The sequence below is a fragment of the Schistocerca nitens genome, chromosome 4, assembly GCF_023898315.1.
Source record: "Schistocerca nitens isolate TAMUIC-IGC-003100 chromosome 4, iqSchNite1.1, whole genome shotgun sequence".
NCBI lineage: Eukaryota > Metazoa > Arthropoda > Insecta > Orthoptera > Acrididae > Schistocerca > Schistocerca nitens.
Window position 1 is genome coordinate 802,410,087 of NC_064617.1, and position 13,659 is coordinate 802,423,745.

General features: G+C 43.1%; 1 protein-coding gene across 2 annotated transcripts in view; it reads right to left on the reverse strand.

Moving 5' to 3' along the window:
- Positions 1-12,576, reverse strand: part of LOC126251869 (sialin-like) — a 133,143-nt gene extending 120,567 nt beyond the window's left edge. For both annotated transcript variants that reach the window (XM_049952557.1, XM_049952556.1), the window contains exon 1: positions 12,383-12,576. The gene's annotated coding sequence lies outside the window, so the exon portion shown is untranslated. The remainder of the gene's footprint in view (positions 1-12,382) is intronic.
- Between the last annotated feature and the right edge of the window lie 1,083 nt (positions 12,577-13,659).

The following is a 13,659-nucleotide window of genomic DNA, read 5'->3' on the forward strand; positions in this document are numbered from 1 at the left end:
AGTATCAAGCAAGTCTTAATGTCGGAAATGCATATCCTCCTATTTCCATCTATTGTACTGCAAATTTTTTCCTTATTTTGTTACTTGAAGATATAACAAAAAAAATGGTTCAAATGGCTCTGCGCACTATGGGACTTAACATCGATGGTCATCAGTCCCCTAGAACTTAGAACTACTTAAACCTAACTAACCTAAGGACAGCACACAACACCCAGCCATCACGAAGCAGAGAAAATCCCTGACCCCGCCGGGAATCGAACCCGGGAACCCGGGCGTAGGAAGCGAGAACGCTACCGCACGACCACGAGATGCGGGCGAAGATATAACATTTCTGTGTCTTTATATATCGTAATTGTTTTACTATTTGTATATATATATTTATGCATTTATGTCGTGGTATAATTGGTTTGTTTTGTAAATATTATTTGTATTTTTACGCTGGGTCTTGCCTAGGGAAAACTATGCTATCGAACGATTACATTGATAGGTCGTGTGGAGAACCAAAGTGTTTAGGATCTTTGGTAGTGTTAACTCTGCCGCGTGGAGCGCTTGCAGAGCAGAGTCTGGCTGGAGTAGTGCGGTTGAGCAGGTGTGTTGTGTGACGCTCCCGCGAGTTGCCGCGCTTTCGGGGTTTGGCAGCATGTAATTGCGCTCGACTTGCTATGTTAGTTTCTGACACGGGAAGCATTAGCTGGCGCACATCAAGAGCGCGTTTCGCCTGGAGACCGTGTCGAGAAGAAGGCGCGCCAACATCCAGTTTCTGCAACAGCGACGGCCGACAATGAGTGACTGTCGCCACCTCCTCGATCGACGACTTCAAACCTTCAATCAACCAACAAGGAAGACTAGTACCACGTAAAGGTTTAGAACTGTATGGCAGACCGCAGCTTTTCAAACTGTTAAATTTTTCTCACTAAATTACAGCAACGTAGCATGAACCTTTGTTGCTCATTATCCCAATTGCATTACCAAGCAGGGTCCCTTCCTTTTCCGGAATGAACCCGAGTGTCGTTGAAATTCAAACGCCAGCATTAAAGTAATATCATTCGATTTCACTGCTTTAATTTCAAAGTTCAGTTAAGGTATTCATAGCTGGCTACAATATTTAGAATACACAAGCACAAGTTAAGAGTGCGAGTTTTGTTACCGTATTTTAGCTTACCTGTGACTGCAGGTCAGCTTGGTACGTACTAAATTTTACTATTGTTAATTGTTCAGAATCATTTAATTCAAGTTCAAAGTTAAATCTCTTATTCCTAAATTGCGTAGATTCAAGTAGCTTTTGAAATGATTGTTGAGGTAGCCCAAGACTAACCGTATTTTACTGAATTTCGATGTGCTTCAGAAACAAAACTCACTATTAATTTCAGTCACTAAATTAACTTTCAGTTTTCCGGTTTTATTAATTCTTTTGCTAAATTAAGTCAGAGTGTAGCGAAATTTATTATTTCTGACAAACTACCAGTTTTCACACTACACGTGTCAACCTTCAGTTGCCACGCTTCTAGTGCTAATTATATGTGTAATAACCTTTCTTTTTCAGTTACTATAGTAATTGTCCATAGGACTGGCGACCGTAATTTTCCCCAAATCTCAAATATCTAATTACAGCACGTAAATTTCTTTCCTCTTCACCAGCCTCAGATGAAAACTTCTCCAAAACTTGTATTAATGGTGGCAAACAGTGTGCCTCCAAAAGAAGTGTCCTTCCTTTATCATTCTCATAGCAGATGTTGCCTAAAGCTCGGCAGATCTGTATAAGAAGTTTAATATCATCTTCTTTGGCATCCAAGTGCTTAACTATGGCACCAAGTAATTCCGAATCAGCACATTTCTCACGGCCAGCGTCAGACTTCGCGAGTTCTGATATAACCTGCACTTCTTAACGTAACGGTCGCACATTTACTTTCTTTATTAATTTTACCCTTTTCTCAAAATTAATTTCCACCAATTTTATTTGCATTTTTCCTTTCATTTAGATGTAGCCCTTTCCTCCCTCTTTACCGACAAAGTGTTTTAGAAAGATGTACTCGAAAGGCTGAGGCAAAGGTTGAATCGAATGAGAATGGAAATTGCTGACAAGTGGATGCGTCATGACAACGCCTCATGTCACATGGCCACTTCTATCACGGAATTTTTGACCTCAAATGGCACTGCTGTTATTCCACAGCCCTCTTATTCACCTGATCTGAGTCCTTGTGACATTTTTCTTTTCCTGAAATCGAAAAATCTCTTTGAGATCCCTGGACTAGCAGAACAGAGCAGGTGAGGTTATATTTGTGGAAAGGGGCCAAAATAAGTTGCTGTCAGTTACACTCAACATATAAATTTTATTAGTTAAAACACACAGTAACATAAGCAAGAATAAAAACTCTCAAGGTTTTAACGAAAGAGCTCCTTTGATTTGATTTAAATCGGCTGAAAGCCACACACCTTGTCAAAACAACTTTACGGCTTAAGGCCTAAGAAGAAGAGCTTTCAATTTGAAAAGGCTGAGGGCCTTAGCTTAAAACGTTTCATGCAAACTCCGCTGAAGGCCTTATACCCCAAAAAATAGCAATGTTATGACTTAAGGGCAGAACAAGATTTTTGAATTTTCAGTTTAAGAGAGGTTAAAACTCCGGTGAAGGCCACACACCATGAAGAAAACAATTTCACGGCTTAAGTCCTAAAAAAACCTACAATTTCAATAAGCTAAAACTCGGCTGAAGGCCACACAGAGCAGTTAAGACTAAAAGGAGATCACTATGTAAAACACAAGGAGCGGCGATCAGAAGGTTCCAAGTGTCGGCCTGGGAAGTAACACTAACGCACGTTTAGGTGAGACAGGCAGCCAGACAGACAACCTCTTAATTGGAAGGCAACACAACCAAGGGACGGTTCACGACAGACCGAACATCTGACCAATTTCCAACGGTCAGATCCAACTGCACAGATAATGGAAATATCGGCCGATGAAGAATAATCCGAGATACCAATAAGTTCAACTGGGCCTCACCAAGATCAAGGCATCAAACATCACCCAAGACGAGTTTAAAAGAATCCGAACAACTGTAAAGTCACTACCGAAGGCAGCAGATTCTAGGCAAGAAAACACACGACTTGTTATCACACGTGCTATGGGCTGAGAAAACAACAGTCGACAAATAACGAAGAAATCGTAACATTCGAGTTTGAAGAACATGTAATTAATTACTCAACTTGCGGATCGTGCTTCGGATGAAAGCGAAAAGTCGCTCGCGCAGCTAGCGCCTCCTGATGGAACAGCGCGTGCCCGCCGCCAAAAGCCCCGCCCTGGCTTCACGCTGTGGAGACTGCGTCGCTGCTCAGTTCCAAAGAACCAACAAGGACCAACCACATCCCAACTCGGAAAATCGTGTTCGTCCTGAGGATCCAAGACGTCGTGGAATGAGACGACCGGCCGAGAAAACGACCAACGGCAGCCCACCTTCGCCGACAGCGGTCCCGGCGAATACTAACACCATACGGACCCGACTATTTCTTGCTGCCAACTCTTCCCCGACTGATACTGGTGTCAGTGCTCAGCAGACCACATGTCGTCATGCGACGACCAGCAGATCGACCCACCAACGGCTTTCCGTCTGCGTCAGCCATGGTCCCGGCGCATACTCGCACTGTCTGCCTTCCAACTGACTGCTGACTCACTGACCCGTGCCTGACTGCACTCCTGTTCCGTCTCCTACTGAACTGACTTCCTTCGGACAGACGACGTCCCGGAGACATTGACTCGGACCCAATCATGCAGTGGGACCACAACCGAGATCTCTGCACAGGAAGGAACCGACCCAAATACACGTCTCGATGAGGCGAGCGACCGAACGACCAACCAACGGCCGTCCCCTCTGGTATAGTCTGTCGGTAAACTGAAGAGCGAGCGAGCCAGTCCCCACTCTGCCAACCCAACTACGTCACAAGGCGCTTCTACAGGCTGTTTCACAACATAGTACCGGCCCTGCTGCGGCGCGCGCTTCAAATCTGTGGCGAAGCCGTGTACAGATACGTCTCGGCTGCGTTTATTTTTAGAGAAATGCATTATGACCATAAGGTATACAAATAACGATAGCTTCTTCGGAAACTCAACATTACAGAGTAAATAATAACATAAGAACGGAAGTCAGGATTCCACTACAGACATAGAACCAAATGCCTGTTCATGTGAATGTATGTTCCCCTATTTCTATTCGTAAAACGAGCCCCATATAATGTAATCAGTCTGTATAATTTAAGGCTTGTTCTTATTTGTGTTTCTACTAAAAGGTAGAAGTTTTCTTTGAAGGACTGCATTGAAACTTAACAATTTTTGCAACAAGAGTGTTTAAAAAGTAAGCAGAAATTTATAGTTTTGTGTGTTGTATTACTCCGATTTGCACAACTTTTTTGCCACTCTCTTCGTAAACATACCTCAAAAGTATGTGTTCAATGTTATGCATATTGGGTATTTATTCTGTTGTCAGCTGTCAGAAAGGTTTCATTTGTTTTGGTGGCATCAACGATTATTTGTTTCCCATAAAAATAAATTAGAGAACCTGTATTAAATTTTGTTATAAGAATGGAATAAAGTGTATGAAATTTTTAGAAATGGTAAGTATTGCTTTTGAGGATCCTGTTATGAGTAAACCAAGGGCAGACAAGTGGTATAAACATTTCAAAGCAGGCCTTAAAGGACAGCGGTTTTACAAGCATGGATGAGATTAAAAATGCACAGTTAAAAGATGTATAAATTATCCCGAAGAAATAGTTCCTAAAGTGTTTCGGGAATTGGAAAAAGCACTGGCATGAGTGTATAGTATGTAATGGGGAATATTTTGAAGAGGATAACAATGATGTAGATTAACAAATAAAGTTCTTACCAAAAAATAAAAATTAATATGTGAACGCACCTCGTATGTCAAGCTTTTTGCTTAGAAGTCCAAAATCGGTGTACATTTCAGCAGTGTTTAGAATAGCTATTGTGCACTTGTTTTAAGCAATATGTCTTAGAATCAAGTGAATAGTGATCGAGATAGAGATTTAGTGTTTCCTAAGCATAAAAGGTTTTACGAGATTTTGAAACTGTCTATAACAATGGGTTTCCTCCCAAAATTATACTGGCTGTGCGGACCTCACTGGAGCTCCGACTGCACTGCTGCTGCGTCCCGACCGACCTCCTGGTCCGTCTCCAACCGACTGCCAGACACACGGCGACCCGGAAATTTCTGTCGGTTGCTCCAGAGATGGTACGACAGTGCACTTATCGATACACGCTGCTGCTGCCGCTCACGGGCAAGTAAGGCAGGAAGTTAGTGACACCAGTAAATGGAATAAGAGCACGAGGCGGCGGGGTACCGTAATGGAAGATGACAAAGAATAAATGGCATGAGCACGAGCCGTGTACGGCTCAGTCTTAAAAGAACATCGTTTTGGGACCCTGAAGAACATTCAAAAGAATGTGACCCGATATGTTATAGGCCTTACCAGTTGAAGCCTTTGAACACTGCTACCAAGACTGTGAACAACCGTTACTTAAAATCCGCCTTGATTGCAAATTTTTCTTTTTTTTTATTATTCATATGACCGGTTTCGGTTCATTCAGAACCATCTTCAGATCTGATATTTCAGTTAAAGGAGTAACCCGTCCAAATCCAGCAACTTTCACATGCTACGTCACATGTGAAAGTTGCTGGATTTGGACGGGTTACTCCTGTAAATGAAATATCAGATCTGAAGATGGTTCTGAATGAAACGAAACCGGTCATATGAATAATAAAAAAAATTGCAATCAAGACGGATTTTAAGTAACATTATAAAATCACTGATTGCTGTTATCCCATAAGACATTATGTCTGTTTTTGCAAACTGTGAACAACGACCCCGCCGGTGTACAGCTGCCGGAGGAAACTACTCTGAAGAGGACAATACTGCTGTTTGAAAAAATTAAAATTCTGGCACATAAAAAGTCAGTCTCATTAGATTCCTCATGCACGTCGTATGTTTGTTGCCCCAGGCACACCTTCTCCATATCTCTCACCCACAGAAATCATCTCGTTATGGGCTCCCAAGAGACTAGCACGCCACATTTCGCCATCCACAGGGGTTGATCAACTCTAGCACAGAGTTGAAGCAGCATCGAATGACGCACTCGTATCAGTCATCCAAGCACATTTCGACTCGACGCAAAACCGCGTAAAAACCCATTGTTGCCGCTGAGCCGTGGCGGCCCGGTTTGCTGGCCTAACTACCTCTGTGCACCGGTATCGATAGTCAGCTCCCTTGTGACTTATCTTTGGTTTTCCTGGTTGAGGCGTGGAGGCTCAGCGCGAAAGCAGTGAGTTGTGAACGGCACGTGACGCGAGGAGGAGGGCTGGAGCAGCAGTGTCTGGCGGCGGGGTTTGGTTGGGTAGATTTGGATTTGACAACGCATGTATCTAGGCGGACCGCCGAGCGACTAGTTCAATGATGGGCAGCCGCTAAAGAAGGAGACGAAGGTCGTGCTCTGGAGCTCTGGTGACGGGGGCCTCCTTCTGTTATTTGAAAAGGAGGTAAAAGGATAATTGACGGTGGGGAGAATGCACCGTAACATACTACCTATTGATATCCTGGCCCTGTGGTTTTATTGTTTAAAAGGAAAAATTGGCGCAGTACTATTGTGCAGTGAATAATATGTATTAGTTTGTTCCGCAGTATGCCTTGATTTGAGAGCGGCCAATAGTTGTCAAATGGTTCAAATGGCTCTGAGCACTATGGGACTCAACTGCTGTGGTTATCAGTCCCCTAGAACTTAGAACTACTTAAACCTAACTAACCTAAGGACATCACACACATCCATGCCCGAGGCAGGATTCGAACCTGCGACCGTAGCAGTCGCACGGTTCCTGACTGCGCGCCTAGAACCGCGAGACCACCGCGGCCGGCGCCAATAGTTGTCAGTCCATCTTCTTTGAAGCCACGTGATTCTGTTAATTGGTAAACCGCTTGTGTGCACCTGCTTGGGGTGCGATATTATGAACTGAAGTGGTAAAACTGATGAGTGGTACTGTACCCGGTGGCAGTGTCGTGGTACTGTATCAGGTACTGGCTATGAATTTGAAATCTAATTGTGATTTAGTAAAATGCATTTATTCTAACCCACGTTGACGTGCTTTAGCCATAACTGAATTTCGTAGGGCTAATACTAACTGAAATTTTCTGCTTTGCTTAAGCTCACATTAACTAGTGTTTCTTAAGGCGTTTTAGCAACATATTCATGCCTCAGGGGGCTTAACTGCAACTGCTCTGTTTGTACCTGTACCTTATCAGTTACATGTTCTCGGTTATCACCTTACCTAGACAGAGGTGTATCTATTTATAGTGTACAACAAAATCCATTATAAGTTTATTTATTTTAGTTTGGCTTTAACTATTTATTTTATCTGAGGTTACGCGTTGTATTTATCTTGCCAAAGCGAGTCTCAGCATTTGTTAGTGTATATTCTGTTACTGTTTGAGGATACTGCTACGCGTGTTATTTAGTTCACAGTTGATTGCGAAACACGCGAGTCTACCTGGGTGTTTGCAGCTGTGACTTCTGAGCCGCGACCTTGGCGGCATTCCGCCCAACGTCTAAGTTATTGGAATGGAATGGCTCTGAGCACTATGGGACTTAACATCTATGGTCATCAGTCCCCTAGAACTTAGAACTACTTAAACCTAACTAACCTAAGGACAGCACACAACACCCAGCCATCACGAGGCAGAGAAAATCCCTGACCCCGCCGGGAATCGAACCCGGGAACCCGGGCGTGGGAAGCGAGAACGCTACCGCACGACCACGAGATGCGGGCGTCTAAGTTATTACCGTGGGAGCGCTTTGCAGTGTCGCCTGTCATACCTAGCAAAAGTTGAATAGTTGTCTTGTCCCTTGGAGCTGTACCTGGATTGAGCGATTGCCGCCAGGGTTGTAGGCTGTGCAGTTTAGCGGGATTAATTCATGAACTTTTGTAAATTATAATCAAGCTGCTGACCTTCATAATGCTCATAAAAGACGAGTGTTCAATTCTCTACTAACTGTTCTTCGTAAAATCGAATGTGCTCTTATTTGGTAAATGTAGTTTCCCTTTACTGAGAGATTCACATTTCATTCTTACAGTCCATAACCTCAGATGCTTTGTGTTTATTGAATATTGTTTCCTTTTGCTTATATTGGTAAATTTCAGTATTTTGTCACTTTATATATCACTACAATCCTGATGGTTTTCATGTTGCTATTAATCTGAAATTTAATTGATCAGTATGTTTTTCTTAAATAAATGGTAATTTGGTGAAAACGACGAGATATCTGATGGGTCTCCCTTTCACGTGTTGATTGCTGATCCTTTCCTATCATGAACCTGTTACCAGGGTTTCATTGCCACATGCAGCACTCTATCTACACCCAAATAACCTACAAATTTAATCATGGATTCTACTTACTATACAGCAAACGCAAAATAATGAAACTTTCATGGCCGGTTCATCAGACAGCTTGAGTGTCGTTTAGGCAAATGCTGGGCTGGTTCTCGCTTTCCGTCTCAGAAAATACGATACACCAGCAGTTAAAACGCGATAACACACAGTTCACTGACAGATGGCGCACACTGTTTCACTCCCTTAGGTAACCTTCACGACTACGGCGAAAGGAAGGCCACCTGACCACAAAGTTAACTAACCTGAGTACAGTGGAGTCCGTACTAAATATCGTAAACGCCTACGAAAAGAAGAAGAGGTAGTTTTCTTTTGTTTCATCTGTGCCTGAAAAGATGAGAGAAAGGGGGAAGGGGCAGGGAGCGCGAAGGAGTTCATCTTTGAAGAGAATACGTCTGCCACACATACCATGGCGCCTGCACGTTATAGAACCTCCTTGTACGGCTTCAGCTCCTGCTTTGGAAGAGTGCAACTGTACAGAAACCATGGTTTCGTGCAAGATGGGACAACACCTCACGTCACTCGCCCTTTGAAAGATCTCCTTGATGCAACCTTCCACGAACATGTTATCTCCAGAAGATTTCCAGATTCATGACCTAAAAGATCACCTGATCCCACCGGGGACAAGTTTGGTAGCATTGAGAGCTGCATCAAACCAGTCTCTGGACTGAGGACCACAACAATAACAACAAGGCTTTCTTGCACTCACAGCGCCAGATTTGCACCAAGTTGCCACACCAACAACAACAACAACAACAAGGCTTTCTTGCACTCACAGCGCCAGATTTGCACCAAGTTGCCAAAATTGGAACTTTTTTTCAGCGTAAATCGGTTCCTCATTAACGGATTAGGCTGTTTACCAAGTTTCGCTGTCATACTACGATTACAGCCGACACTGGAACTCTGTGAGTAGGTTGGTTGGTTTGGTTGTTTTGGGGAAGGACACCAGACAGCGTGGTCATCGGTGTCATCGGATTAGGGAAGGATGGGGAAGGAAGTCGGCCGTGCCCTTTCAGAGGAACCATCCCGGCATTTGCCTGGAGTGATTTAGGGAAATCACGGAAAACCTAAATCAGGATGGCCAGACGCAGGATTGAACCGTCGTCCTCCCGAATGCGAGTCCAGTGTCTAGCCACTGCGCCACCTCGCTCGGTCTGTGAGTAGGTGCAATCTACACTACTGGCCATTAAAATTGCTACACCACGAAGATGGGGTGCTACAGACGCGAAATTTAACCGACACGAAGAAGATGCTGTGATATGCAAATGATTAGCTTTTCAAGAGCATTCACACAAGGTTGGCGCCGGTGGCAACACCTTCAATGTGCTGACATGACGAAAGTTTCAAACCGGTTTCTCATACACAAACAGCAGTTGACCGTCGTTGCCTGGTGAAACGTTGTTGTGATGCCTCGTGTAAGGAGGAGAAATGCGTTATCATCACGTTTCCGACTTTGATAAAGGTCGGATTGTAGCCTATCGCGATTGCGGTTTATCGTATCGCGACATCGCTGCTCGCGTTGGTCGAGATCCAATGACTGTTAGCAGAGTATGGAATTGGTGGGTTCAGGAGGGTAATACGGAACGCCGTACTGGATCCCAACGGCCTCGTATCACTAGCAGTCGAGATGGCAGGCATCTTATCCGCATGGCTGTAACGGATCGTGCATCCACGTCTCGATCCCTGAGTCAACAGATGGGGACGTTTGCAAGACAACAACTATCTGCACGAACAGTTCGACGACGTTTGCAGCAGCATGGACTATCAGATCGGAGACCATGGCTGCGGTTACCCTTGACGCTGCATCACAGACAGGAGCGCCTGCGATGGTGTACTCAACGACGAACCTGGGTGCACGAATGGCAAAACGTCATTTTTTCAGATGAATCCATGTTCTGTTTACAGCATCATCATGGTCGCATCCGTGTTTGGCGATATCGCGGTGAACGCACATTGGAAGCGTGTATTCGTCATGGCCATACTGGCGTATCACCCGGCGTGATGGTATGGGGTGCCATTGGTTACACGTCTCGGTCACCTCTTGTTCGCATTGATGGCACTTTGGACAGGGGACGTTACATTTCAGATGTGTTACGACCCATGGCTCTACCCTTCATTCGATCCCTGCGAAACCCTACATTTCAGCAAGATAATACACGACCGCATGTTGCAGGTCCTGTACGGGCCTTTCTGGATAAATAAAATGTTCTACTGCTGCCCTGGCCAGCACATTTTCCAGATCTCTCACCAATTGAAAACGGCTGGTCAATGGTGGCCGAGCAACTGGCTCGTCACAATACGCCAGTCACTACTCTTGATGAACTGTGGTATCGTGTTGAAGCTGCATGGGCACGCCATCCAGGCTCTGTTTGACTCAATGCCCAGGCGTATCAAGGCCGTTATTACGGCCAGAGGTGGTTGTTCTGGGTACTGATTTCTCAAGATCTGTGCACCCAAATTGCTTGAAAATGTAGTCACATGTCAGTTCTACTGTAATATACTTGTCCAATGAATACTCGTTTATCGTCTGCATTTCTTCTTGGTGTAGCAATTTTAATGGCCAATAGTATAATTATAAGCACATGGTAGGGTCGTCATGGTTACATAATTTATAACGTTAGCCATATATATAGTGGTCATACTGCCACACTTGCTTTTTAATACAAGGCGATCGACAGCGATAACAGTTACAAACAAGGAAGTACCTGTTACACGGCTGGTGGCTGATACACTTTGAAATAAGTAACAGTTTTTATTGATCTGAAGATCAACTAGTTTTCAGTGAAGGAACTTTTGTGATATTGACTTAGCATTTTTATGTTTTAACGTAACAGACAGCCTGTCTCCGTGTTTGTCTATGTCAAATAACAACGTAAATACACTATCACAGGGAAAGTTTCATTTACGTTTGTTCGCGATCCTAACGTTTTACTTCCTTTAGTTCGAAAACCGCAACAAATAACCTTAGCAGAGACATGGATTTATGAGTCACAAAAACAAATCTTCGTAACATTATTCTCATTCGCATCCTCGAAGAACGACTAGCAAACCGTAACGACTTTTTGGTTTTTGCCAGCATGAAACACTTACTGTAACTGCACTTAATGCTTCTTGATATGCGGTCTGGATTTAAATGTATTCATTCCAAGTTCGGGTTGCCTTCTTTAAGAACTTCCCAAGGCTTCACTCGCTCTTATCCCGCTTGCACCGAACGTTTTCGTCTAACACATTCTTCCCTTTTGTATGCAGACTGGTCTTCAATGATTCAATTACAGTAACTACGACAACATGAGCTTATTTGTTGCTATTGGACAACAGAGTCATGCTTCGCAAACTGAGGCACACTTTAACAGTTAATGCGTAGCACTATGTCACGTTCATTATTAGTTCTATACGAACGTTCAAAATTACGGGCGTACCACTATGCCGAATATGTGTCTAATTGCAGGACGTTCTTAGAAATAAACTGTTTAACTTTTCTCTCACATTTTAATAAGTGTAAAACGGTATACCACAATCATTAATAAAGAAACGAGGTGAGAAGGCAAGAAGTGCAGGAAAATTTGCATTTAAATCATTTCTCTGTGTTTTCGAAGTAAATATCGAAAGCAAAGAAGCGTAAGTTGATCAACAGGTATGTTACAGGCCTTGCTATAATCATTATATGTCTATGTGGATTTCATAGTTCCTCCAAAAAAGGAAACTGTGATTTTCATTTTAAGTGGTGTCTGTCTTTACGTGATATAAAAGAAAAAGCTCGAGTTATCACATAATTCCAGCGCCTAGCTTGTATATAAATTTATATCACACAGCATACACTAATATATAGGATTTGTATTGGATTTCGCAGCACACGAAAAATATGCAGGCCCTACTCACAAATCATCCAATAAGAATAGTATATTTAATATACTGAAAATTTAATGCATGTGGAGGTTCTTACCATAATATTCTTCTGTTGTCTGCTACAGTACGTATCACTGTCATGAAGTTTCCCATGCAGAGTTCGCACAAAATTACGCACAACCACGAAATAAGCAAATTATAATTGCATGAAGACGGAAGTACTCTGAGAACGGAAACATGGTCAGATCTTTTCTCCTATATGAAAGCGCACTCAGACGCCTCTGACTTCGGGTCGCGCGTCTTTTACGGACGTCGAGAAACAGCAGCACCAGCAGCCAAGACCGACGCGGAACGCTATTGGTTCAGCAAGCAGGCGGGAGCTGGCAGCGGACGTCAACGGCCGAGAGTGCGCTGGGGATGACGTAACACACGTACTCTGTTAACTGACGTAACTTGCATTACACGCCGGTTACAGACGCTTGTCACACTACATAAATGTATCCTTACTACGTCTTACCAGACGTTTGAGAAATCCCTTCTGTCCATTACCTGACAAGAATTTAGGAAACATCCCGAATGTCCTTCGTTGTGAAGTTATTTTTCCTTTGTTTTTGCCAGCTAGGAACAACACAATTTCAATTCCTTCTCGATTTTTCTTTTCCTCTAATTCTTTCACATTATGGCCATGTTTCTTTTTTATTTCGTCAGATCTCAACACAACACTGGTTACTTCTTCTCCTATGGAATCCTAAATTTCTTTCCTTTTAAAAACATCTCTTTCTGCTGCTTCTTCTGCTTTTTGTTGTGTAGTACTATATCTTTTCTAATTTCTCCGACCCAGTTTGCAGTTACTTTCTTTTCCCAGAAGTACCTGAAGCTCTCTTTTGTCAGTCTTTTGTCATTCATCCTTTATATATGGCCAAATATTACTCTCTACTCTCTTATTGTTTCTGTTATTTTTTCAATATTTTGACATATTTCATTACTGATTCTTAGTTTCCAGGATTGTTTGTTTTCTATTGGGTCTAAAACTTCTCTGATGTTTCCTCTTCTTAATATTTCTAATTTCCCTAATTTATATTCCACTGCAAGGCATTCACTGCCAAACCGTAATACATTATTTTTATATTTCTTGAATACACTGTTTTTGAAAAAAATATTTTTTGTTATTTTAAAAAAAAATGGCTCTGAGCACTATGGGACTTAACTGCTGAGGTTATCAGTCCCCTAGAACTTAGAACCACTTATACCTAACTAACCTAAGGACATTACACACATCCATACCCGAGGGAGGATTCGATCCTGCGACCGTAGAGATTGCGCGGTTCCAGACTGTAGCGCCTAGAACCGTTGTGCCACCCCGGCCAGCTTTGT